We start from the raw sequence: 26,248 nt of genomic DNA, 5'->3' as shown, positions 1-26,248 counted from the left end.
GAGCAACAAACTCACAAAACATACCAACTTTCCAGCAATGAACTCAGCAAAATCGACCCCTAGCAAAATCAGCCCCTAGCAAAATCAGCCCCTAGCAAAATCAGCCCCTAGCAAAATCAGCCCCTAGCAAAATCAGCCCCTAGCAAAATCAGCCCCTAGCAAAATCAACCCCTAGCAAAATCAACCCTAGCAAAATCAACCCCTAGCAAAATCAGCCCCTAGCAAAATCAGCCCCTAGCAAAATCAGCCCCTAGCAAAATCAGCCCCTAGCAAAATCTCTCTAGCAAAATCTCTCTAGCAAAATCTCTCTAGCAAAATCTCTCTAGCAAAATCTCTCTAGCAAAATCTCTCTAGCAAAATCTCTCTAGCAAAATCTCTCTTGCAAAATCTCTCTTGCAAAATCTCTCTTGCAAAATCTCTCTTGCAAAATCTCTCTTGCAAAATCTCTCTTGCAAAATCTCTCTTGCAAAATCTCCCTTGCAAAATCTCCCTTGCAAAATCTCCCTTGCAATTATCTCCTTGCAAAATCTCTCTTCTGAACAGAACACTGGCTTTTATATAGCTTCAGAATGAATGTGTAACTGGAGACAGCTGAGTCTTGACGAGGGGGCGGGGTCAGCTCTCCAATTAGCCATGGAGTCGACTAATCAGCTGCTTGAGGGATTTCAGGAAGCCATTTCCTGAAATAAACACATGCAAATACACAAACTACAACACATAAACTGGGGAACGTAACAACATCTGATAACATTAATGTTGAATCTGGAGTCAAGGAAATTCACAAATTCTGGTAGTTTCATTGATATACTTGCATCAGCTTTGGATTTGATTAATCATGAAGATCAAATGTGTTTTCTATTGGGTGATTACAACATACTGTAAATGTATTTAAATGTGAGAACCACTCACTGACATCAGATTTTGTGTATCCCCTTGTCTGTAAGCCCACAAGACTGATCAATTCATCTGACACCCTTATTGATAATATTTTTACAAATTATTTGAATAATGTGTCTAATACTTTATACTGACATTTCTCATCACTTTCCAATTTTCCACTTCTCATTGGCAGCTGGAAATGAACTAATTGGAATGATTAATAGCATTACATTTAGAATATTTAACAAAGGTTATTGTGAGCCCTTTGAGATGTTGATTCGTGATATTTAATGGGAAAATGTTTATAGTCAGGCTGATGTGGAGTCTGCTTACCAGACTTTTCATTCATCTTTCAATTCTATATTTCACCTCTGCTTTCTTTCATTTAGTTAAACCATGTAAGAGAGCAGCAGAAGTGTTCTGGAAACCTTGGTTTACAACGGGTCCAGTGGTGATTTTAAGCAAGTAAATCTTGCTGAGGAAAACTCCCCCAATATTTTTTAGACACATGCCAGCAAAGCCACTACACTACACAACACAACCCTAAACAATACATGAATTGCACTATAACGATGACAAGCAGTACCCACAAACTGTTACAGGCTGACTACACCGCTCGCGTTGCAAAATAAAATAATTCTTCAATTATTGCACCCACACTTCATGCGCGTGCCAACTACCGTCTGCTTTACCAAGGGCTAAAATAGAAGTCAGTTCTATTTCTGACGCAGATCGCGCTGCAAGTCCTGCCTCTCCCATCACCTCATTGGTTTATAGAAGTGAGCAAATGCAAGCTAGCTAGCTAAATTGCCATAAATGTTTAATGCTTTTCGACCTGTCCCCAATGAATATAATTGGTTCAGAGTTTGTTTTGATATTTTAATCTGCGTGTCTTGATCGCGTTTGGTGTGGGGGGACAAAATACATTTATGCACAATGGCGCACGCGCGCAGCCAGTTTGGATTCCGTGTTAGGGCATACATAAAGCTGGCCCAACAGCAGAGCTTTCTTTCCAGGGCAATGGAGTGAATCCTTACCAACACTACACTTGGCTATCGGTGGAGCCTAGTCTGGCAGCAAAACAATCAGCCTCGTTTACTGCCTTTTTTTGAAACATAGCTGATATGGCTTGCTTAAACCAATGTGGTTTCTACTGAAAATTGAGATGTACAAACTATGGCATAAAGGAACGATGAGCGAATAAGAGACAATCCGTAATTTCCATTAAGACATGAGCGTGCTAAGGTGGACGTAGTCAATATCACTGTTCAGCACTTTTGAAATGTACAACGTCAGCATGCAGAACATGGGCTACACTTAAAGTATTTTCCCTGTAGACCAAGTCAGAACTGTAGGATAAATAAAGGAGGCATATAAGCAGATAATGAAAGCTCATGCAATATTAGATGATGACATTTCTCTTAAAACAGGTTATAGGCTACATTTGCACCACCGAGTCAGAACAGTAACGTGAGGTGAAAATAGACCAAATAATTAGGGTGAGGCACATGGGCTACTAACAAACACTTAGTATTACTTTCTTAGTAAGTGCGGTGGTCCTTCGTGGGCAAATTTTATCATCAAAGAAAGAGAAAGATTTACAATTCCCATTTGGATGACCGTTCAAAACAAATGAGCCAAGTCTGAGCTCGTATATATTCTCCACTTACCAGTTGCCATGCTTGTGGTTAGCCACTGTCACCAAACCACTCAATGTTGAATTTGTGATTTCCAACTTGTTGTGTTATGTTATGGCCAATGGTCGATGAGCACCGATACGTTTTATCTATAATTTATCTTCATTATTTCTCTTCATATGACAAGGATTAAACATTATTTGTCAGTAGATTGTCGACTTGATTCTTGATGATGACTGCTAGTTAAGATTTTGAAAGTGAGATGTTTACATGGTCAGTCCAATCAAAGCTACTGTACATATAACGTGATTTGACATTATTTTATCTGTGGCCAATGACCTTGAGCCTTCTTGGAAGGGCTCTACTAATTTAACTTTATGGCAGGATGCAGAGGGCTAAAATGTACGATGTCTACACTTACTAAGGACTGGTGACGTAGTGGTGATGTAGTATCCCCATGCGTGACAGAACACTGAGCCAATCACGGCACAACACTCCTATTTTCTGCTGGCTTGCCCCACATCACAGATAGCACTGAGCTAAGCTGAAACACCTGCATTTTGGAGCTGCCTTACTCGAGAAAACAAAAAAGAGACCATGTTTGTATGCAGCTTTATTAACTCAATAATATATATATTTTTTTTACATTGTTTGCAAACCGATATGTGACTTGTATTAATGCCAAAATAACATGCAAAACAAGTAAACTTTTATTTATTTTGTTTCCTTTTTATTTTACCAGGCAAGTCAGTTAAGAACAAATTCTTATTTTCAATGTTGACTAGGAACTGTTCAGGGGCAGAATGACAGATTTGTACCTTGTCAGCTCGGGGGTTTGAACTTGCAACCTTCCGGTTACTAGTCCAACGCTCTAACAACTAGGCTACGCTGCCGCCCCTTTTGCTAAGAATGTGGGCCTGCCCCACCTGCCCTGAATGACGGGTCGCCACTGAACGGGTCTCAAAAAATCCTCTGTTAAAAAAAAAAAGTTGTATTAAAAATCCCTCTCCCCTGAATTCCGCAAATTCCAAAAAGTATAAGAACAAATTTACTCACCTACTTCGGATATCCCCAAAAAATATATATTACAAAAAAATGAATTCTTAAATAATATAAAATCAACTTGGAAAATCATCAATCATCTGTTGAATAAGAAAAAGGCGAATGACACAAATCCACAAAGTTTGCTGCTTCAGTGTCTTTAGATATTTTTTTTGTCAGATGTTACTATGGAGTACTGAAGTATAATTACAAGCATTTCATAATAGTCTTAATTTTTTTTTGCCAATTACATGAAGTTGATGCAAAGAGTCAATATTTGCAGTGTTGAACCTTCTTTTTCAAAACCTCTGCAATCCGCCCTGGTATGCTGTCAATTAACTTCTGGGCCACATCCTGACTGATGGAAGCCCATTCTTCATAATCAATGCTTGGAGTTTGTCAGAATGTGTAGTTTTTCTTTGTCCACTCGCCTCTTGAGGATTGACCATAAGTTCTCAATGGGATTAAGGTCTGGGGAGTTTCCTCGCCATGGACTCAAAATATCGATGTTTTGTTCCCTGGGCCACTTAGTTATCACTTTTGCCTTATGGCAAGGTGCTCCATCATGCTGGAAAAGGGCATTGTTCATCATCAAACTGTTCCTGGATGGTTGGGAGAAGTTGCTCTCGGAGGATGTGTTGGTACCATTCTTTATTCATGGCTGTGTTCTTAGGCAAAATTGTGAGTGAGCCCACTCCCTTGGCTGAGAAGCAACCCCACACATGAATGCTCAGGATGCTTTACTGTTGGCATGACACAAAACTGATGGTAGCGCTCACCTTGTCTTTTCCGGACAAGGTTTTTCCCGGATGCCCCAAACAATCGGAAAGGGGATTCATCAGAGAAAATGACTTTACCCCAGTCGTCAGCAGTCCAATCCCTGTACATTTTTCAGAATATCAGTCTGTCCCTGATGTTTTTCCTGGAGAGAAGGGGCTTCTTTGCTGCCCTTCTTGACACCAGGCCATCCTCCAAAAGTCTTTGCCTCACTGTGTGTGCAGACGCACTCACACCTACCTGCTGCCATTCCTGAGCAAGCTCTGTACTGGTGGTGCCCTGATCCCGCAGCTGAATCCACTTTAGAAGACACTCCTGGCGCTTGCTAGACTTTCTTGGGCACCCTGAAGCATTCTTCACAACAATTGAACCGCTCTCCTTGAAGTTCTTGATGATCCGATAAATGGTTGATTTAGGTGCAATCTTACTGGCAGCAATATCCTTGCCTGTGAAGTCCTTTTTGTGCAAAGCAATGATGACGGCACGTGTTTCCTTGCAGGTAACCATGGTTGACAGAGGAAGAACAATGATTCCAAGCACCACCCTCCTTTTGAAGCTTCCAGTCTGTTATGTGAACTCAATCAGCATGACAGAGTGATCTCCAGCCTTGTCCTCGTCAACACTTACCCCTGTGTTAACGAGAGAATCACTGACATGATGTCAGCTGGTCCTTTTGTGGCAGGGCTGAAATGCAGTTGTCACGCCCTGACCTTAGATATCTCTGTTTTCTATATATTTCGGTTAGGTCAGGGTGTGACTAGGGTGGGTACTCTAGGGTTTTTGTATGTCTAGGGGTTTTTTTAGATCTAGGGCTTTTGTAGGTCTAGGGTTTTTGTAGGTCTAGGGTTTTTGTAGGTCTAGGGGTTTTTGTATATCCATGTTGGCCTGATATGGTTCCCAATCAGAGACAGCTGTTTATTATTGTCTCTGATTGGGGATCATATTTAGGCAGGCATTTTTCCCACTTTCTGGTGTGGGATCTTGACTATGTGTCGTTGCCTGTCAGAACTATATTGTATAGCGGCATGTTTAGTTTGTTATTGTGTTAGTTTGTTTGGTGTTCATTCTTTTAATAAAGAGAATGTATGCATTCCACGCTGCACCTTGGTCCGATCCTTGCAACAAACATGACAGCAGTGGAAATGTTCTTTGGGGATTCAGTTCATTTGCATGGAAAAGAGTGACTTTGCAATTAATTGCAATTCATCTGATCACTCTTCATAACATTCTGTAGTATATGCAAATTGCCATCATACAAACTGAAGCAGCAGACTGTGAAAATGTACATTTGTGTCATTCTCAAAACGTTTGGCCACGACTGTACAATTATTCCATCACAATGTATTGTTGTAAATAAGACCTATCTTGATGTTATTTTATGTGAATTTATTAACTTTTTGTGAGTGTGGGTTCCTCTCTGTGAATGAAAATTGAGAAAACTAATTGGATTACATTGAGGGACATTTCCCTTCTCTGATTCAGTTTGATCCACCTGATGTAATGGTGTTGGAGGTCATCGGTAACTTAAAGATATCAGCAGCAGGTCATGATGAGATTGGTGCCTCTTTGATGAAATCAGTGTCTTCCTTGATTACTGGGCCTCTAATGTACAGTATACATGTATCTTCACCAAATCTATGCCAATTAAAGACTAGAAAATTGGCAAGGGGATCCTAGATATTTTACAAATTATTGCCCAATATCTGTACTTCCATGTTTTTCTAAAATCAGAGAAAAATGGTTGAATAAGAGAATGTTGAAACATTTAAATCAACACTGTATTCTATATGAGCACCAACATGGTTTTCGTAAAAACTACTCCACACATATGGCTCTTTTGCAACTTGTGGATAAAATCTTTACAGCCCTTAACAATGATGAATACACTCTCGGCATCTTTTTAGATTTATCCAAAGCCTTTGACACGGTTGATCAAGAAATATTACTTTCTAATTGCGTTTTTTACGGTTTTCATGATTATACGTACACTACATGACCAAAATTATGGACACCTGCTCGTCGAACATCTCTTTCCAAAATCATGGCCATTAATATGGAGTTGCTCCCCCCTTTGCTGCTATAACAATCTCCACTCTTCTGGGAAGGCTTTCCACTAGATGTTGGAACATTGCTGCAGGGCTTTCATTCAGCCACAAGAGCATTAGTGAGGTTGGGCACTGGATGTTGGGTGATTAGGTCTGGCTGACAGTCGGCGTTCCAATTCATCCCAACAGTGTTCAATGGGGTTGAGGTCAGGGCTCTGTGCAGGCCAGTTAAGTTCTTTCACACTGATCTTGACAAACCATTTCTGTATCGATCTCGCTTTGTGCATGGGGGCATTGTCATGCTGAAACAGGAAAGGGACTTCCCAAAACTGTTGCCATAAAGTTGGAAGCGCAGAATTGTCTGGAATGTCATTGTATGCTGTAGCATTAAGATTTCCCTTCACTGGAACTAAGGGGCTCAGCCCGAACCATGAAAAACAGCCCCAGACCATTATTCCTCCTCCACCAAACTTTACACTTGGCACTATGCATTGGGGTAGGTAGTGTTCTCCTGGCATCCGCCAAACCCGGAATCGTCCTTCGGACTGTCAGATGGTGAAGTGTGATTCATCACTCCAGAGAACGCATTTGCACTGCTCCAGAGTCCAATGGCAGCAAGCTTTACACCACTCCAGTCGATGCTTTGCATTACGCATGGTGATCTTAGGCTTGAGTGCGGCTGCTCGGCCATGGAAACCCATTTCATGAAGCTCCCAAAGAACAGTTATTGTGCTGACATTGCTTCCAGAGACAGCTTCGAGACAGTGAGACAGTGTTTCAACCAAGGACAGACGATTTGTACACGCTACACGCTTCAGCTCTCTCCAGCCCCGTTCTGTGAGCTTGTGTGGCCTACCACTTTGCGGTTGAACCATTGTTGCTCCTAGACGTTCCCACCCAATTCACAATAACATCACTTAGAGTTGACTGGGGAAGCTCAATCAAAGCAGAAATTTGACGAACTGACTTGTTGAGCTCTTCAGTACAGTCCATTCTACTGCCAATGTTTGTCTATGGAGATTGCATGGCTGTGTGCTCGATTTTATACACCTGTCAGCAACTGGTGGGGATGAAATAGCAGAATCTACTAATTTGAAGGGGTGTCCACATCATTTTGTATATACAGTGCATTCGGAAAGTATTCAGACCCCTTGAATTTTTCTACATTTTGTTACGTTACAGCTTTATTCTAAAGTTGATTTTTTTTTATTCCTCATGTACACACCATACCCCATAATGACAGTGTAAACATGTTTTTAGAAATGTTTGCAAATTTATTGAAAATATAAAACAGAAATACCTTATTTACATAACTATTCAGACCCTTTGCTATAAGACTTGAAATTGAGCTCAGGTGCATCCTGTTTTCATTGATCATCCTTGAGATGTTTATACAACTTGATTGGAGTCCACCTGTGGTAAATTCAATTGATTGGACATGATTTGGAAAGGCACACACCTGTCCTTATGGAAGGTGGTCCTTCTGTAGCATAGTTGGTAGAGCATGGCGCTTGTAACGCCAGGGTAGTGGGTTCGATTCCCGGGACCACCCATACGTAGAATGTATGCACACATGACTGTAAGTCGCTTTGGATAAATGCGTCTGCTAAATGGCATATATTATTATTATTATTATATAAGGTCCCACAGTTGACAGTGCATGTCAGAGCGAAAACCAAGCCATAAGGTCGAAGGAATTGTCCGTAGAGCTCCGAGACAGGATTGTGTCGAAGCACAGAACTGGGGAAAGGTACCAAAAAATGTCTACAGCATTGAAGGTCCCCAAGAAAACAGTGGTCTCCTTCGTTCTTAAATGGAACAAGTTTGAAACCACCAAGATTCTTCCTAGAGCTGGCCGCCCGGCCAAACTGAGCAATCGGGGGAGAAGGTCCTTTGTCAGGGAGGTGAACAAGAACCCAATGGTCACTCTGACAGGGCTCCAGAATTCTTCTGGGGAGATGGGAGAACCTTCCATAAGGACAACCATTTCTGCAGCACTCCACCAATCAGGCCTTTATGGTACAGTGGCCAGAAGGAAGCCACTCCTGAGTAAAAGGCACATGACAGCCCACTTGAAGTTGGCCAAAAGGCACCTAAAGGACTCTCAGACCATGTGAAACAAGATTATTAGGTCTGATGAAACCAAGATTGAACTCTTTGGTCTGATTGCCAAGCGTCATGTCTGGAGGAAACTTAGCCCTATCCATACGGTGAAGTATGGTGGTGGCAGCATCATGCTGTGGGGATGTCTTTCAGCAGCAAGGACTGGGAGACTAGTTGGGATCGAGGGAAAGATGAATGGAGCAAAGTACAGAGAAATCCTTGATAAAAAAACCTTCTCTAGAGCGCTCAGGACCTCCGACTGGGGCAAATGTTCACCTTCCAACAGTACAATGACTGTAAGCACATAGCCAAGACAACCTAGGAGTGGCTTTGGGACAAGTCTCTGAATGTCATTGAGTGACCCAGCCAGAGCCTGGACATTTTTTACCTTTATTTTACTAGGCAAGTCAGTTAAGAACAAATTCTTATTTTCAATGACAGCCTAGGAACAGTGGGTTAACTGCCTGTTCAGGGGCAGAACGACAGATTTTGTACCTTGTCAGCTCGGGGATTTAAACTTGCAACTTTTCAGTTGCTAGTCCAATGCTCTAACCACTAGCCTAGTGGACACCTCAAAATAGCTGTGCAGCCATGCTCCCAATCCAACCTGAAGGACCTTTAGAGGATCTGCAGAGAATAATGTGGGAAACTCCCCAAATACAGGTGTGCCAAGCTTGTAGTGTCATTCCCAAGAAGACTTGAGGCTGTAATCACTGCCAAAGGTGCCTCAACAAAGTCCTGAGTAAAGGGTCTGAATACATACGTACATTTTTTTTAACCTGTTTTGCTATGTAGATTGATGAGGGGGGAAAACGATTTAATCCATTTTAGAATAAGGCTGTAACCAAATGTGGAAAAAGTCAAGCGATCTGAATACTTTCTGATTGCACTATATAGTGCATCGCTAGCTTAAACTGACTGATTTTGATGGGATTTTTTAAAGCTTATATTGATGCACAGGTGTGTCCATAGACTATTGATGAAAATCCTGACTAAAATCCCTAATTAATAAAAATGAGACACATTTCGTCGTGGGACTTGTTGTAGCAGTTGCACACTGATGTCACTAGATGGCGTCAGAAAATCATGAAGATAGGGCCTGGAGGCTGGAACTGCTTTAAAGGGACAATTGGCAGTTGCTACATACATTTTTTTAACTTTAAATTGAAATTAATTATATGTACATATTAATTCTTGAAGAATATAACTTGTAAATGCCTCATGAGCTTACTTTAACTGTCGTACCACCATCAGAACCCAAAATATAAGCTTGTTTTACTCCAATGTTTGTAAACAAATTTTGATATCATAGATGGTCAGTCCTTGCATTCATAGCTCTGTCCATTAATTTGACAGTGATTGCATTTCAACTGCTGATTGGCCCTTTAAGAAATGTCTGTATCGTTATATAAGTCAACACAGACATGTTGTAAGGCAATTGTTCTTCATTACTTTAAAGTTATCCTACCTCTTACAATTCTACCAGTAGTTCTTCTGGACCTTTATTACTTCATTTTGGACTCCTTGGCCCTCATGGATGTCTCATACATTAGACGTATCTCCCAGTGGGATTCATGTGAGTCACTTGTTTTTTGTTCCTTCACCGTTCAGTCTGTTAAATAAGCCTGTGTGTTTCCTCCTCAGTTTGTTTATCCCAGCTGGCGTACTGCCTCTCTTTAGAACAGCTGGTCTCTCTTATGTTCATCCTTATCAGCCAGTTCCTGAGGATAAAGTGTTGCCTCTGTTTGGCTCTGTGACTTGAAGATGATATCATGCTTGAACACTCATATAGGGAGATGGAGAAAAAAGTAAAGACAGAGTAAATCATTGTGTGTGTGTGTGTGTGTGTGTGTGTGTGCGCGTGTGTAACAGTATAAGTTTAAACCGTTCCCTCACCCATACCCGGGCGCGAACCAGGGACCCTCTGCACACATCAACAACAGTCACCCACAAAGCATCGTTACCCATCGCTCCAGAAAAGCCACGGCCCTTGCAGAGCAAGGGGAACCACTACTTCAAGGTCTCAGAGCAAGTGATGTCACCGATTGAAATTATATGTAGCGCGCACCGCTAACTAAGCTAGCCGTTTCACATCCGTTACACTCAACCCCCTTTTGACCTCCTACTTTTCCGCAGCAACCAGTGATCCGGGTCAACAGCATCAAAGCTAGCCGTTTCACATCCGTTACACGTGTGTTCATGTACAATATGCGTGTGTACTTTTGATCAAGTGCTTACTTAGCACATTTGTGTTTACTAGTTTGTCTCAGCTTAGCTAAAGTGCGGGTGCCTCTGGCATGTTTCTAAGTCTCCTGTGTCATGTTGATCTCTCTGTCCTAGATGCACTCATAGTACAGCCCATTAACAAGACTCTAATTAGCTTATTTTGCTAACAAGGAGGGGAGGGAAGGGCTGTGTATACCGGGTGACCAGTGGAGCTTTGAAGCACCGCCATTGTGTCTATGGGGCAGAATGCAGCGCACTGAAAACCTACCACAGCTAGGCGTACATCTGAGCCAAGGAGCTAGATATGGCTCAATTTCCTCGTCTCCATCTGTCTCTCTGGCTTTTTCTTTCCTTCCATTTTGTTATTTGTCTCACTGATCCTCTCTTCATCTAGTTCTCAATGTGGCCCATCAGGGTTTCACAACTTTCCCTCGGATTTCCCATCTTTTTTGTTTGTTCTTTCTCTGCAGCTCTGCGTCCCTCTCACCTGAGGCATCTGGGACAATTAAGGTGAATTGAATAGCAAGTAGGAGAGAGTGGGGTAGGTTGAGCCATTTTTCAATTCAGCATCACTCCATCAAGGGAAATATAGTATTGTTTCTAAGAAAGATATCTACATATAAATTATTTCAGGATGTTGTGTATTCCTGGAAATATGTACAACATTACAGTTTTAAAAACAAAGCTTGTCCCAAAAAGTTATTTTTTTTGGCACAACTTACCCTTGGTATTGGGTAAGATGAGCCACCTACAGATTTCTGTACTGAATGAAATATTACCACTACATTTTTAAAACTATGTCTATCTTTATTTCCCAAACACAATTGAACAGAATCACAATCGCTTTTAAGATAGGCCTTTTGTTACCTCATATCCCCGCGATTAATGCCTTGCATTACGCCTAGGAAGAAAACACTTCAGTTTGCTCAACTTGCCATTGGCTCAATTTACCCCATGGCCATTGATGACTTACTGATGACATCCAACCAGAACCTGAACAAGAGCAGGCCAAACTATCCCTCTCAGCACTGCCTGGACTGTGACAAAATGCAAACGCCTTCCGTTTGAGTTATGTTATAATTCTTTGATGACTTACTGCAAGGCAAACATTTGGACTATATTAGCCCGCACAGTTACAAGGATGCACTTTTATGCTAGGTTTAAGACCTCATATTGAAACTTATAGAGACTCCAACTATTTTATTTTTTATATAACCTTAATTTAACTTTATTTAACTAACTGATGTATAGAGCAATCTTAAAAGGATCTAATATTCTTTAGAACCAAACATCATGAAACCTCTCTCACAATAAATTCATTTGACTTGGTGAAAATCCGTTTTTTGGACCTAACTTACTTACCACTTTTTCCATGTTGTTTCTTTCTTCAATTAATCCATGAAATGATGACGTCTTCCTAAATATTTGGTAAAGTGACTCATTTTGTGTATGGTGTCCTAGATAAAAGGGTGGCTCGACTTATTCCACTCACCCTACTGCACTTAAATCCATGCTAAATATAGTAATAATACCCCTCTGTTCTGCCCTGGACATAACATACTGTGGCATTAAACCCTCACACAAAACCACATTAGCCCTTTGATTGTAATTCTATTGATGTGTTGATGGATTATGGTCTGTGACAGACATAGATCTAGGGTGAAATATGTGGATTACATGTTTTATGGCCCAGAGAGATGTACATTAAGCAGAGCTGGGTTCAAATAGTATTTGTTTTCTTTCAAATATTTGTAGCATTTGATTCCGCCTGCCTGGAGAGAAGGCTGGGTAGGGTCTGCACTTTTTGTGTTCTTCCATGGGTTCCATTGCGCAAGGCGAGCTCAGTCCAGCGCAGCTAAAGTATTTGAAATAAAATAGGAATTGAACCGAGGTCTGATATGGAGGTGGGATATTGAGCAGCCAGACAGACAAAACAGTGAATGAAAGCATTCTTTCAGTAGGTCCAAAAGACAGTTATTGGGTCCGGGGGGGGTTCTCTCTTAGTGAGAACAATAACAGCCTTTCTGACTGAGGATGGCACCAGAGGACGATAGACAGCAGAGGTCTCTGTCTTCCACATGCACACAAGAACAAAGTGGCTCTAAATTTAGATCTGGTTCAGGGTTAGAGTGGGCCCAGACGACTAGTGTGGGCTACTCCCCTCTTCCTCAAACCTCTGCTCTCTCCTTCAACCGTACAGCTACAAAGAAGCACAATGTCATGGAAACACTCTTTCTTACTTACTCACTTTCTTTCTGTTTTATTTTCTTTCTTTCTCACTCTATCCCTTCTTTGGGCTAGTGGTGGGGGGTGGGGGACCACACCCCAGTGAACCGCTCATCTCCATAAGTCCTGCGTCCCAGTTCCATTCAGAGCCCAGCGAAGCATTACTCAGATGAGTTCTTTATTGCTCTGGTTACAGTTAATGCCTCGGACCTCCCTGGAGTTGTCCTCCTCAATCATACCAAGTAGAGGGGGCTGCTGCATCTGTCCACAGCCCCCCCACCCCACCCTCCCCACTACTGGCCTTCTGTGGTCTGTCTACTGGCCCTACCATGAGGCGTTTGGGGAAGGAGGGAGAGTTTGGGCAGGATGTGGTCTGAAGAGGGTAGACAGCGTTTACCCCTGGGGTTCATACTACTGTCATACAGGAAGCTATGTGGCCTCCTGTAAAGTCTAACAGTTTGTCTCAAATGGGCAACACATCTCTGGTCAAAAGTAGTACACTATTTAGGGAATATATAAGTGTGTGTGTTTATTTAATGCTCAGCTACAAAAGATTCTGAAGTAGGTTGTGTATCCTCTCATGAATGTTTTATGTGCCTCTCTCTCTCTCTCACACACACACACACACACGTGGAGAATTCCCCCTTGGCAGCAGAAACCTCTGAGTCACCATCCGGGTTTCCCTTCCTTTCTCTTCCAAATATGGGAGGGAGTAGGAAGGAAGAGCAGGAAGCGGAAGGCGGAGTGGAACCCCTTTGTGATGTCAGAACATTCTAACAGCAGGATTCAAACGACTTCACGATCCCACTGCCTGTAAAGACACACCACACCGGAGGAAAGAATTCCTGGCAATCATAATGGCATTCCCTGTAGTATAGCACTAATGTCTAAACTCTCTACTGGACACACACAAACACACACATACACCTCCCCTTCCCTTTTGGTCTTTGCACCAGAAAAAAACCTCTTCCCGTAAAATATCTTGACATTTTTCCCTCCTTGTTGTCCCTCCAGACGTTGACCAGTTATTCCCAGCATCACTCTTTCTATGGGAGAGCAAAGGACAAATGGTATTACTTCACATCCTTATTGGAGTTTGTCTGTCCGTCCGTCCATCCATCAGTCTCCTTCTCTCCCGCGTTAATTGTGTGAAGGTGGAACAGGTCTGGGTTCATAATATTCTGTATGTTATAATGAGTAGTTTGATGACAGTTGCATAACCATTGACCATGACTTCCAACACTTTGAGGCCCTCAAAGAGTGTTGTCTACCCCACAAATGGGCTCCGCCGTTTGGGTAAATCCTCACAGATAGCCCCCATGCCCTGGCCCCTTTTTCCCTCCTCTCCTCTTCTCTCTGTTCTGCCATATAAAAGTCCTGCATCACAGAGTACAGCAACCCCCCATCACCGCTATTCCCAACCCTAATTACTGTTTACCAGGAATGAGGTCCACACACTCATGCTCTCTCTCTCCCTAGCTCTCTCTCTCTCTCTCACACATGCACACACATGCACACACACACACACAACTCGCTGGTCTCTGAGGAACTGTGGATCTGATGTAGTAATTACATCTGTGGACCACTAGACTGCCATGACCCACAGACGGCTCCAAGTCTTTCTGCTGGCAGAAATTAGAGACTGTTCAGCAAACGCACTGAGATGTAATTAAAACAAACACTCATCAAGCGGAAATGTGTGGACATGTGTGTGTTTATTTATGAGAGCCCAGGCCGCTAGGGCACCAGTGTCGTCTTTGGTCTCCAAGGTCAGATGTGTAGCACAACAGTGGTGCTAGAGCTTAGAGGTAGTATAGTAGTAGAAGTTGTTCACGAAAGTTCAATCAGGAAAGCTGGTCTGAATGCTCATTTAACTTCAACAAGTCAGCATAACATCATTCACTTGGTTTCCTATTATACAGGCATAGTGGGAATGAATGCCAACGTATCATCATCAGCATAGTGTCTTGCTTCTACTCCTCTTTCCTATTAGCCACATGTGGAATGTTATTTACCTTATAGCCTATAAGCACGGCACAATAATGGACATTCCTCATGATTGCTGTTCAACCACACTTGAAATTATCACCTTCCTCTCTCTCAACCAATGGGTGTAAATCTTGGGATGTATTTATATGTCCTCTCACTTGCTGTTTTTCAGCAGCAGTTGTTGACCGTGTTGTTTAAGTCATGTCAAACGAAATCTCCCAAATCAATCTACACCCCACTCCCAGCAGGCGATCCAGGTGATTCCTCCACGACTAGGTTTCCCTGAGTAGAAGTAGAGAATTGCCATTAGGCAAGTGGACCATTGTCCAATGCTCAACTTCTGGGAATCCTGGATGAGAAGGGAATTCACAGTGGTTCCAGGCATTTCCAGCATGAGCTCCTCACAACTGGCTACGAATGTACTCGGCTCATTTCTGCACTCTCAGACAATGGTATTCCTTTCTCAAGAGAAGAGGACGTTTTTCCCCAGAGGGGAGAAAAGGCTCAAGAAATCGGCATCACCAGCGAAGGGGAAATTCCAAGACGTGGGACTATGGGCGTCTCCGACCAGGCTGGTCCTTCCGCCTCTCCCCATGCCACTCTTCAGCCACCTCCACCACATCCATCCAGGCCCTTCTCGAGCTGCCGCAACCAACGACCCGGAGCTGGCAGGAATCTATTGTGGTAGCGTTTAGCATTTACCGCAATATTTTGCTCCATGTTTACCACCAGGAGAAGAGAGCTTGATAAATTACACCTCTAAGATTTGCGGCTGTGGTTTTCCGTCATTCCACGTTGATATATAATATAATTCATGTCAGCCTTCAGATCTGTGCAGATATTTCGTAAATGCTCCTTTTTATGGATAGTCTCTCGAGGCTATGAACTGGGAACATTTAACCATATGGGCTTTCTTTACATCCATGATTCATATTCCCTATCATGAATGTAATGTAATCATGATTGATTATTAGACTACTCAGAACTTCTTTAATAAAACTTCTATAAGAATACATGTTGTGCTTCCCGCACTCTCACCAGTAGTACTAACATCCTGTTTTGCAATGCCTGAAGTAAATGCCAATAACAATTAACGGTGCGCACTCTAGTGTCAAGGGGGGCAAAATCAACAACATTACAATACATTTTTACTGTTTGCTAAACAACATGTTGTCTTGCGTCAAAGGGAGCGCACTGAGTTATTTCCAATATAGCTGTCCTCTGCATGGACAAGGGTGCATATCTGCTGCTGGTAGTGGCTCCCAAGTATTATTCATGATAAGCCTATTTATTTGACAATATTCATCTTAACTCATGGTTACTTCATTCTTAAGTTCTGCACACAATGCATAGGCATAGTCATTTTAATATAACCTCCATTGTAACGGCTATCGTGCCTGCACAAATCAATACAATCAAATGTTATTTTTGTATGTATAGGATGGATGCGGTGTAAGCTTCACAGTTAAATGAAATGCTTATTGTGGCAATCGTATTCACTCATCGAGCTGTGGCAATTTTTATCATGTTATGTTGATCTAGCAGGAATCTATTGCATGTCTAGGATTTATGTTTCAGGTGTGTAGTCCACGGGCCTACTCTTTCCCCCTAATGTGTGGTGCTGTTTCCTCTCCCCTTGCTTTCGCTCTCTTCTCTCTATTAGAGCTCTGCTACCCTACCCAAGCCTGACGGGCCCAGACACTATACACCTGGTTAAGGGCCGGGTAGAGCCTGTTTTTTAAAATCAATAACTAGGGTATGAGCAGGGCTCGGGTATCACTGAATTGAGCCATTTTCTCGTGCTCTGCTGCGCAGTAAAACGATGATTAACATCATAACATGGTGTCAAAGGTGCTTCAACCTCGTCAAATATAATACAGGAGAGATTATTTCACAGAAAATAATGTTCCTTGAGTTTTGTGAGTTTAGAGTGACAAAACGTAGCTAACAGTTAACTGCTCTCTCATGTCCCGTCACTGAGCAGAACAGCCCCAGCGGAGACAGGGTTATGGATACACACGGACTCAGAGCCAACATGAGCAGAGCGCATGCAAATGTGAGCTGTGCACAGGGAACGAGTGACAGACAGAGAGGAGCAGCTAATGGATTTAGAGAAGTTATTTTGGGTTTCGGGCAGAGCAATTGGGCCTGGGTATGGTAGCGCCTGAACATTGCAGGCATGGGTAGGGCTAGGGCTTAAAATTCATGCCCGTACAGGGCTCTACTCTCTATGAATTCTATTAGAATGTTGGAACGCCATATAACACAGGCTCGTCTTTCATGGCCGTGCCCCGCCGTGTTAACTCCAATCCACTGTTCTACACAGGCTGATTGCTGCCGTAATGTTCACAGCTAAACTCAGCTTACTTATTGTCAGCAAACTTAACATGTGTAAATATTTGTATGAACACAACAAGATTCAACAACTGAGACATAAGCTAAACAAGTTCCATGTGACTAACAGAATGGAATAATGTGTCCCTGAACAAAGGGCCGGTCCAAATCAAAAGTAACAGTCAGTATCTGGTGTGGCCACCAGCTGCATTAAGTACTGCAGTGCATCTCCTCCTCGTGGACTGCACCAGATTTTCCAGTTCTGGCTGTGAGATGTTACCCCACTCTTCCACGAAGGCACCTCCAAGTTCCCGGACATTTCAGGGGGGAATGGCCCTAGCTCTCACCCTCCGATCCAACAGGTCCCAGACATGCTCAATGGGATTGAGATCCGGGCTCGTCACTGGCCATGGCAAAACACTGACATTCCTGTCTTGCAGGAAATCACGCACAGAACGAGCAGTATGGCTGGTGGCATTTTCATGCTGGAGGGTCAGGTCAGGATGAGCCTACAGGAAGGGTACCACATGAGGGAGGAGGACGAGTCGCAAAACAGCGACTCGTCAGTGAAGAGCACTTTTTGCCAGTCCTGTCTGGTCCAGCGGCGGTGGGTTTGTGCCCATAGGCAACATTGTTGCCGGTGATGTCTGGTGAGGACCTGCCTTTCAACAGGCCTAGAAGCCCTTAGTCTAGCCTCTCTCAGCCTATTGCAGACAGTCTGTTACACGTGGTCTGCCACTGCGAGGACGGTCAGCTATTTGTTCTGTCTCCCTGTAGCGCTGTTTTAGGCGTCTCACAGTACAGACATTGCAATTTATTGCCCTGGTCACATCTGCATTCCTCATGCCTCCTTGCAGCATGCCTAAGGCATGTTCACGTAGATGAGCAGGGCATCTTTCTTTTGGTGTTTTTCAGAGTAAGTAGAAAGGCCTCTTTAATGTCCTAAGTTTTCATAACTGTGACCTTAATTGCCTACCGTCTGTAAGCTGTTAGTGTCTTAACGACCGTTCCACAGGTGCATATTCATTAATAGTTTATGGTCCATTTAAGCATGGGAAACCGTGTTTAAACCCATTACAGTGAAGATCTGTGAAGTTATTTGGATTTTTACAAATAATCTTTGAAAGACAGGGTCCTGAAAAAGGGACGTTTATTTATTTGATGAGTTTATATGGTTGCATAGGAGGGGACTCAAATTAAGATGATCCCAAGAGCAGCTTGTTGAACGACCTCGCCGACACTCTCTCGCCAGCGTTCATGGATTGGTTTTGGATAATAATCAGAGACAACATGTTTCCTAATGTCCGTAAGCATAGGCATTCATACTTGACAGTAAGTTTCAGAGATTTTACTGTTCATATAAGGAAATCAGTCAATTTAAATTAATAAATTAGGCCCTAATCTATGGATTTCACATTACTGGGAATACAGTGTCATGCTCCATGACACTGTCGACAGCCCCAGTAGCCGGATCTTTCACTGGCGTGCCAGGATAAATCGGGAGGTGACAGGGTGCAGCAAGGTAAGCATTCTGTTGCTTTCACCAGTGTAATTCAAATCTAGGATTAAGGAAGGAAGGAAGGATGTATTGAAACAGGCCCACGTGTGTTACTGTTTTTTTCAGCAGTTTTCTCTCTCGTTCTCCCTCTCTCTATAGGATGACGTCTTCTCTCAGAGGCATCCGGTCCCTTGCCTGTCTGAAATGTATGGCTCTACTGACTCAATCTTAATCCATTGAGGGACATGCTCACAGGCACTGCACCGACACCTGTCAGTCCATCTGTACATTTGTACATCATTTGATGAAGTCAAACAGATTGACTCTTCAGATGTTCCCAAAGGATGCTCATAAATATGATGCAATGACTTGACAATCAGAATGGCTAAAAAGAGAGATGGAAGGATGGATGGATGGATGAATGGACGGATGTGCGTGTGGTACAGACGGATGGACGAATGGAGGAAAGTTTAGGAAGATGGCTTTTAATGTCAATGAAACCTGACTCTCGTCATTAATGTCAAATGACTCTCGTCATATTTTCATGCATTCTTGAATTCATGAGCACTCAAGCATTTGGAAAACGCAAAGCTCCACTGGTCTGACACTACAAGAGCAAAGTCAAACAAAATTTTGACCCAACATGCATAATCGATAAACCGATTGTCATTTAAAAAAAAACTAGAGTCTAAGCCCGGGGGTGGGGGGGACCCCTTTAGGTATATAAAACATATATAAAAACGATATGATGAAACATTGAATTTGGCTTCATTGCTATTAACCCATAGACACTCATTTCATAACAGATTCATACATGGGAAAATCGATAGTCATATTAGTGTGTAAACTGTTGGGACGCTACAGACGGAAGTTGGCAGATTGGCGGTACCGACTTCAGACGAGTCGCGTGACGCTTGTGGGTGTCGTAGAGCAAAACCTTCTCATGAGAAGACGGATTTTCAGGATGTCTCCTGGTCTGACAAACAGCGCACATTCCACATTCCACGGCAGATTTTTATGGAGATTTTTTTATAATGCTAATTAGATGTCAGCTGGAGCGCGGACATCGACTCTAGGGGGTTTGCACATTTGTGTCTAGTGTACAAAATGGTTTATGTCAGTATATATTAACAGTAAGACAGACAGTGTATAAGAATAGTGACATCATTCTTCATGTCCAGAAAGACAAAAACTTGATTTAGGCTCCACATGAGCAGTTTAGCGCGTGGTGATGTCCATTATGGGTGTATCTCAATAGTCTAAAGTGGCTTCCTCTACTCTCCTCATATACATATACCTGCTGTGCTATAGTTAACAGTAGCATCCCCAATTGTTAAAACTATATCTAGGAGAAACAACTCTACCTAACCTCTGTGGTGACCTTTGGTCACGGTGACGACCTGGAGGCGCAGGGCAATCCGGATGGAGGAATTCTCGCAGCAGGGAAGGATCTAACACGTCCTCCACCCGAACCCAGCATCTCTCCTACGGACCGTGCCCCTCCCAATCCACGAGGTACTGAAGGCCCCTCGCCCGACATCTCGAATCCAAGATGGAGCGAACGAAGTATGCCGGGACCCCCTCGATGTCCAGAGGGGGAGGAGGAACATCCCGCACTTCAGCCTCCTGGAGGGAGCCAGCCACCACCGGCCTGAGGAGAGACACATGGAACGAGGGGTTAATATGGTAATTGGTGGGTAGCTGTAACCTATAACATACCTCGTTCACTCTCCTCAGGACTTTAAACGGCCCCACAAACCGCGGACCCAGCTTTCGGCAGGGCAGGCGAAGGGGCAGGTTTTGGGTCGAGAGTCAGACCCTGTCCCCTGGTGCGAACATCGTGGCCTCACTGCGGTGAAGGTGTGCTGCATCAAGAAAAAAAAGTTTAGTAATATAATATGGTCTGAGAAGAACAATATTGTCAGGCCAGGCATATAGCCAATATGCTGTGATAATGTATTAGGCCTACTGCACAAACTGCATTTTTATTAGGTTAATGTTAAATGTTTAAGTCGTGTTTAAAAAATAAATTTGAGCAGTAGATCTTGGCTTGCTTTTTGACTGCGAAAGTGATCTTGACTCAGAAAAGGTTGGTGACCACTGGGTTAGGCAGACAGCAAAAACGGCTGGTAATTGAAGGTAGTTAGAGAAATGGGGCAATGATGAGAAATTATCCAATTAGAAGCTCTGCAGGAGCACAGGAAGCATTGAGGAACCTAGACAAAAGGCACAGGTAATGAAACTAGCACTCATAGCATTAAGCATCTTGGTAGTAACTTTTCAGAAATTATCTTTGACCAAATATAATTGTGATGGGCTACCAAATATTATCAACTACGAAGATATTTTAAAGAAAACAGACTAGAGGTCGACCAATTAATCGGAATGGCCGATTAATTAGGGCCGATTTCAAGTTCTCAAAACAATCGGAAATCTGTATTTTTGGGTGCCGATTTGCCGATTTTTGAAAATATATTTTTTTATACCTTTATTTAACTAGGCAAGTCAGTTAAGAACACATTCTTCTTTTCAATGACGGCCTAGGAACAGTGGGTTAACTGCCTCGTTCAGGGGCAGAACGACAGATTTTCACCTTGTCTGCTCGGGGGTTCCAATCTTGCAACCTTACAGTTAACTTGTCCAACACAATAACGACCTGCCTCTCTCTCGTTGCACTCCACAAGGAGACTGCCTGTTACGCGAATGCAGTAAGCCAAGGTAAGTTGCTAGCTAGCATTAAACTTATCTTATAAAAACAATCAATCATAATCAATAGTTAACTAAACATGGTTGATGATATTACTAGATATTATCTAGAGTGTCCTGCGTTGCATATAATCTGACTGAGCATACAAGTATGTAAGTATCTGACTGAGCGGTGGTAGGCAGAAGCAGGCGCGTAAACATGAATTCAAACAGCACTTTCGTGCGTTTTGCCAGCAGCTCTTCATTGTGCGTCAAGCATTGCGCTGTTTATGACTTCAAGCCTATCAACTCCCGAGATGAGGCTGGTGTAACCGATATGAAATGGCTAGCAAGTTAGTGCGCGCTAATAGCATTTCAAACGTCACTCGCTCTGATCCTGTGGTTGTTTCCCTTGCTCTGCATGGGTAACACTGCTTCCAGTGTGGCTGTTGTTGATGTGTTCCTGGGTGGAGCCCAGGTAGGAGCGAGGAGAGGGACGGAAACTATACTGTTACACTGGCAATACTAAAGTGCCTATAAGAACATCTAATAGTCAAAGATTAATGAAATACAAAAGTTATAGAGGGAAATAGTCCTATAATTCCTATAATAACTACAACCTAAAACTTCTTACCTGGGAATATTGAAGACTCATGTTAAAAGGAACCAACAGCTTTGATATGTTCTCATGTTCTGAGCAAGGAACTGAAACATTAGCTTTCTTACATAGCACATATTGCACTTTTATTTCTTCTCCAACACTTTGTTTTTGAATTATTTAAACCAAATTGAACATGTTTCATTATTTACTTGAGGCTAAATTGATTTTATTGATGTATTATATTAAGTTTAAATAAGTGTTCATTCAGTATTGTTGTAATTGTCATTATTACCAAAAAAAACAAAAAAAAATTGTCCAATTAATCGGTATCGGCTTTTTTGATCCTCCAATAATCGGCATCAGCGTTGAAAAATCATAATCAAAAAAAAAATCAAACCTCTAAAACAGACACTTTAAAAGGGGTGGCAGGGGGCAGCAGGTAGCCTAGTGGTTAGAGCGTTGGACTTGTAACCAAAAGGTTGCAAGATCAAATACCCAAGGTTAAATCTGTCATTCTGCACCTGAACAAGGCAGTTAAACCACTGTTCCTAGGCCATCATTGAAAATAAAAATTTGTTCTTAACAGACTTGCCTAGTTAAATAAAGAAAAATATAATAAAATTCCTATTCCTTCCTCTTCTTGTTTTTGGGCAGAGTGCAAATTCATTAATCAAATTGAAGGCATTCAAAATTTCAATTTGGAGCAGTCAGCCATACTGCAGCGTGGCCGTGACCTGCTGTTCGGCTCGTCAATTATCTGCAGCAGTGAGTTAAAAGTGAAAGTGTGACCTCACCCCAACCAACAATCACATGGGCCAAAGTCACCCTGGCCCTCAGCACTGACATCATGGATAATGATGTCATCCCAGGATTCTAGAACTTCTCCCATTCCTTCTTATACTTTCAGGCTTAGTAAGAAAACACACCCGAACACACACACATACACCACACTGCCCCACCCCTATACGTACTGAAATACTGTATGTGTGGCTTTCAGAGGGCAAGACAAAATATTTAAGTTCCTTTGAACGGGGTATGGTAGTAGGTGCCAGGCACACCGGTTTGAGTGTGTCAAGAACTGCAACACTGCTGGGTTTTTCACACTCAACAGTTTCCTGTGTGTATCAAGAATGATCCACCACCCAAAGGACATCCAGCCAACTTGACACGGCTGTAGGAAGCATTGGAGACAACATGGGCCAGCATCCCTGTGGACCCTTTCCACACCTTGTGGAGTCCATGCCCCGATGCATTGAGGCTGTTCTGAGGGCAAAGGGGAGTGCAATTCAATATTTGGTGTTCCTAATGTTTAGTACACTCAGTGAATAATGCACATACTCAGAACAGCGCACACACACACACACACACACACACATACACTTTCCAGGAACCTTCGCAGTGTGAATATTTATATAAACAGGAGCAACAACAGGTGCGATAAGGATGTCATTTGGCCACAGAACAAATTAAACAAGCCTCCATTCTCAACTCAAAAGGTATAATAATAAGCTGCTTGCCTTTTAGCTTTCTGACAGAAGCCAGACCACAGTTTCTCGTATTCCGTCCTGCCAGGAAAAAGCTCTCTTTAAATCAGCCACTGAACCTAATCACATTGAGACTACTTTAAAATGGACAGAAATAGTACCCTTGGACCATTGTGTTAATTTTCTTTAGCTTATATACCGAACATTTTGGAGAGTTAAAAACCACAAGTAGAAATAAAACAGACCCTTTCCCCTCTTTCTCTCTCATTCTTTCATTTTCTCTCTTTCTTTCTGAGATGTCTGTACATTTCGAACAGAGCTGAATGTCAAATCAAAATCAAATCAATGTTTGTTTGTCACGTGCTGAATATAACCTTATGTTAATCAACAATGCAGTTTTATGAAAATATTTACGAAATAAACTAAAGTAAAAATTATTTGTAAAGTTACTCAATAAAATAACAATAATGAGGCTGTATACAGGGGGTACCGGTACGAGTCAATATGTGGGGGTACAGGTTAGTTGAGATCATTTGTAAATATAGGTAGAGGTAAAGTGACTATGCATAGATAATAAACAGAGAGTAGCAGCAGTGTACATGTAGGTAGAGGTAAAGTGACTATGCATAGATAATAAACAGAGAGTAGCAGCAGTGTACATGTAGGTAGGGGTAAAGTGACTATGCATAGATAATAAACAGAGAGTAGCAGCAGTGTACATGTAGGTAGGGGTAAAGTGACTATGCATAGATAATAAACAGAGAGTAGCAGCAGTGTACATGTAGGTAGGGGTAAAGTGACTATGCATAGATAATAAACAGAGAGTAGCAGCAGTGTACATGTAGGTAGGGGTAAAGTGACTATGCATAGATAATAAACAGAGAGTAGCAGCAGTGTACATGTAGGTAGGGGTAAAGTGACTATGCATAGATAATAAACAGAGAGTAGCAGCAGTGTACATGTAGGTAGGGGTAAAGTGACTATGCATAGATAATAAACAGAGAGTAGCAGCAGTGTACATGTAGGTAGGGGTAAAGTGACTATGCATAGATAATAAACAGAGAGTAGCAGCAGTGTACATGTAGGTAGGGGTAAAGTGACTATGCATAGATAATAAACAGAGAGTAGCAGCAGTGTACATGTAGGTAGGGGTAAAGTGACTATGGATAGATAATAAACAGCAAGTAGCAGCAGTGTACATGTAGGTAGGGGTAAAGTGACTATGCATAGATAATAAACAGAGAGTAGCAGCAGTGTACATGTAGGTAGGGGTAAAGTGACTATGCATAGATAATAAACAGAGAGTAGCAGCAGTGTACATGTAGGTAGAGGTAAAGTGACTATGCATAGATAATAAACAGAGAGTAGCAGCAGTGTACATGTAGGTAGGGGTAAAGTGACTATGCATAGATAATAAACAGAGAGTAGCAGCAGTGTACATGTAGGTAGGGGTAAAGTGACTATGGATAGATAATAAACAGCAAGTAGCAGCAGTGTACATGTAGGTAGGGGTAAAGTGACTATGCATAGATAATAAACAGAGAGTAGCAGCAGTGTACATGTAGGTAGGGGTAAAGTGACTATGGATAGATAATAAACAGCAAGTAGCAGCAGTGTAAACACATGGGTGGTGTCAATACAAATAGTCCGGTGAATGTGCTTCATGAATGCCACTCAACAGTATGTTCACACTGATTTGGCTGTCATGCCTGTTTTGGTTGAAAATGTTTGTGCTTTAAATTGGGTAGTGGACATTTTAGATATGATCGTACCCGTATATTTTAAATGGGGTTGGGGTCGATTCCAATACAATTAAATAACAATTGCTATCTGCAATGAGAATGCACACTCACTTCTCTCACTCACCGTCTCTCGCTCTCTTTCTCTATCACACACACACTCCAAACCCCATACATATGGACTACATTTTTACATTTAACCTTTATTTAACTAGGCAAGTCAGTTAAGAACAAATTCTTATTTACAATGACGCCCTACCACGGCCAAACCTGGACTACCTTAAGGGTTCGATGGCCATTCCCTGACCTTAGTAAATACGTGGCTAATTTGAAGCATGTGGCGGCAAATTGGAGACGCAGCTTTTAAAACTGTGGGCTTTTCTTTTTCTCATGCTAATTATTCCCTGGAGATCAGATCGGCTGCACAGACCCAGAGCATGTCAATGCAGGGGGGGGGGGGGACGCGCACACACACAGGTGGAAATTCTTGGGTTCTTCCTCTTGGACAAAGGAGTGTTCCGTGTACCACAGAGACTACAGGACAACAGGTGCTAGTATATTTTTGCCTACCTCTGGTTTATAGCCTACGCCCATATGGGAGACCACCCCTCCCGTCATTCTTTTTCCCCCCTCCTCTCCTCTCCCTCCTCCATCCTTGGCACGTGGATGAGGGTCCCGGTCCTCTTACAATCTGGAGGCCCTCGCTGCCTCCTCACACCCCATGGCGGAGCCTCCTCTCTGGGCTAAGTTTAGCAGTGTTCCTCCTGGTTGCTGTAGCAGGTGACGGTGACGGGGATCTTGGCCCTTACTCAGGTGACAGACGCGTGAACGGCACTACCAGAGCCCCTGATGAGATCTGTCACAGTGTGTAACACCCCTTTATCACACACACACACACATCGAAGACACACATACACACACTCAAACACAGACCAGACCACACACACACACACAAACACCTAGCCCATTGACACTGACTCACAC

At 42.6% G+C, this 26,248-nt stretch overlaps 1 pseudogene; it reads right to left on the bottom strand.

Moving 5' to 3' along the window:
* LOC127931271 (ribonuclease H2 subunit B-like) overlaps window positions 1-20,295 on the bottom strand; it is a 28,139-nt pseudogene extending 7,844 nt beyond the window's left edge.
* Window positions 20,296-26,248: the final 5,953 nt, after the last annotated feature.

Source organism: Oncorhynchus keta, chromosome 7, assembly GCF_023373465.1.
Source record: "Oncorhynchus keta strain PuntledgeMale-10-30-2019 chromosome 7, Oket_V2, whole genome shotgun sequence".
Taxonomy (NCBI): domain Eukaryota; kingdom Metazoa; phylum Chordata; class Actinopteri; order Salmoniformes; family Salmonidae; genus Oncorhynchus; species Oncorhynchus keta.
This window is presented reverse-complemented; position numbering and strand designations above follow the sequence as displayed.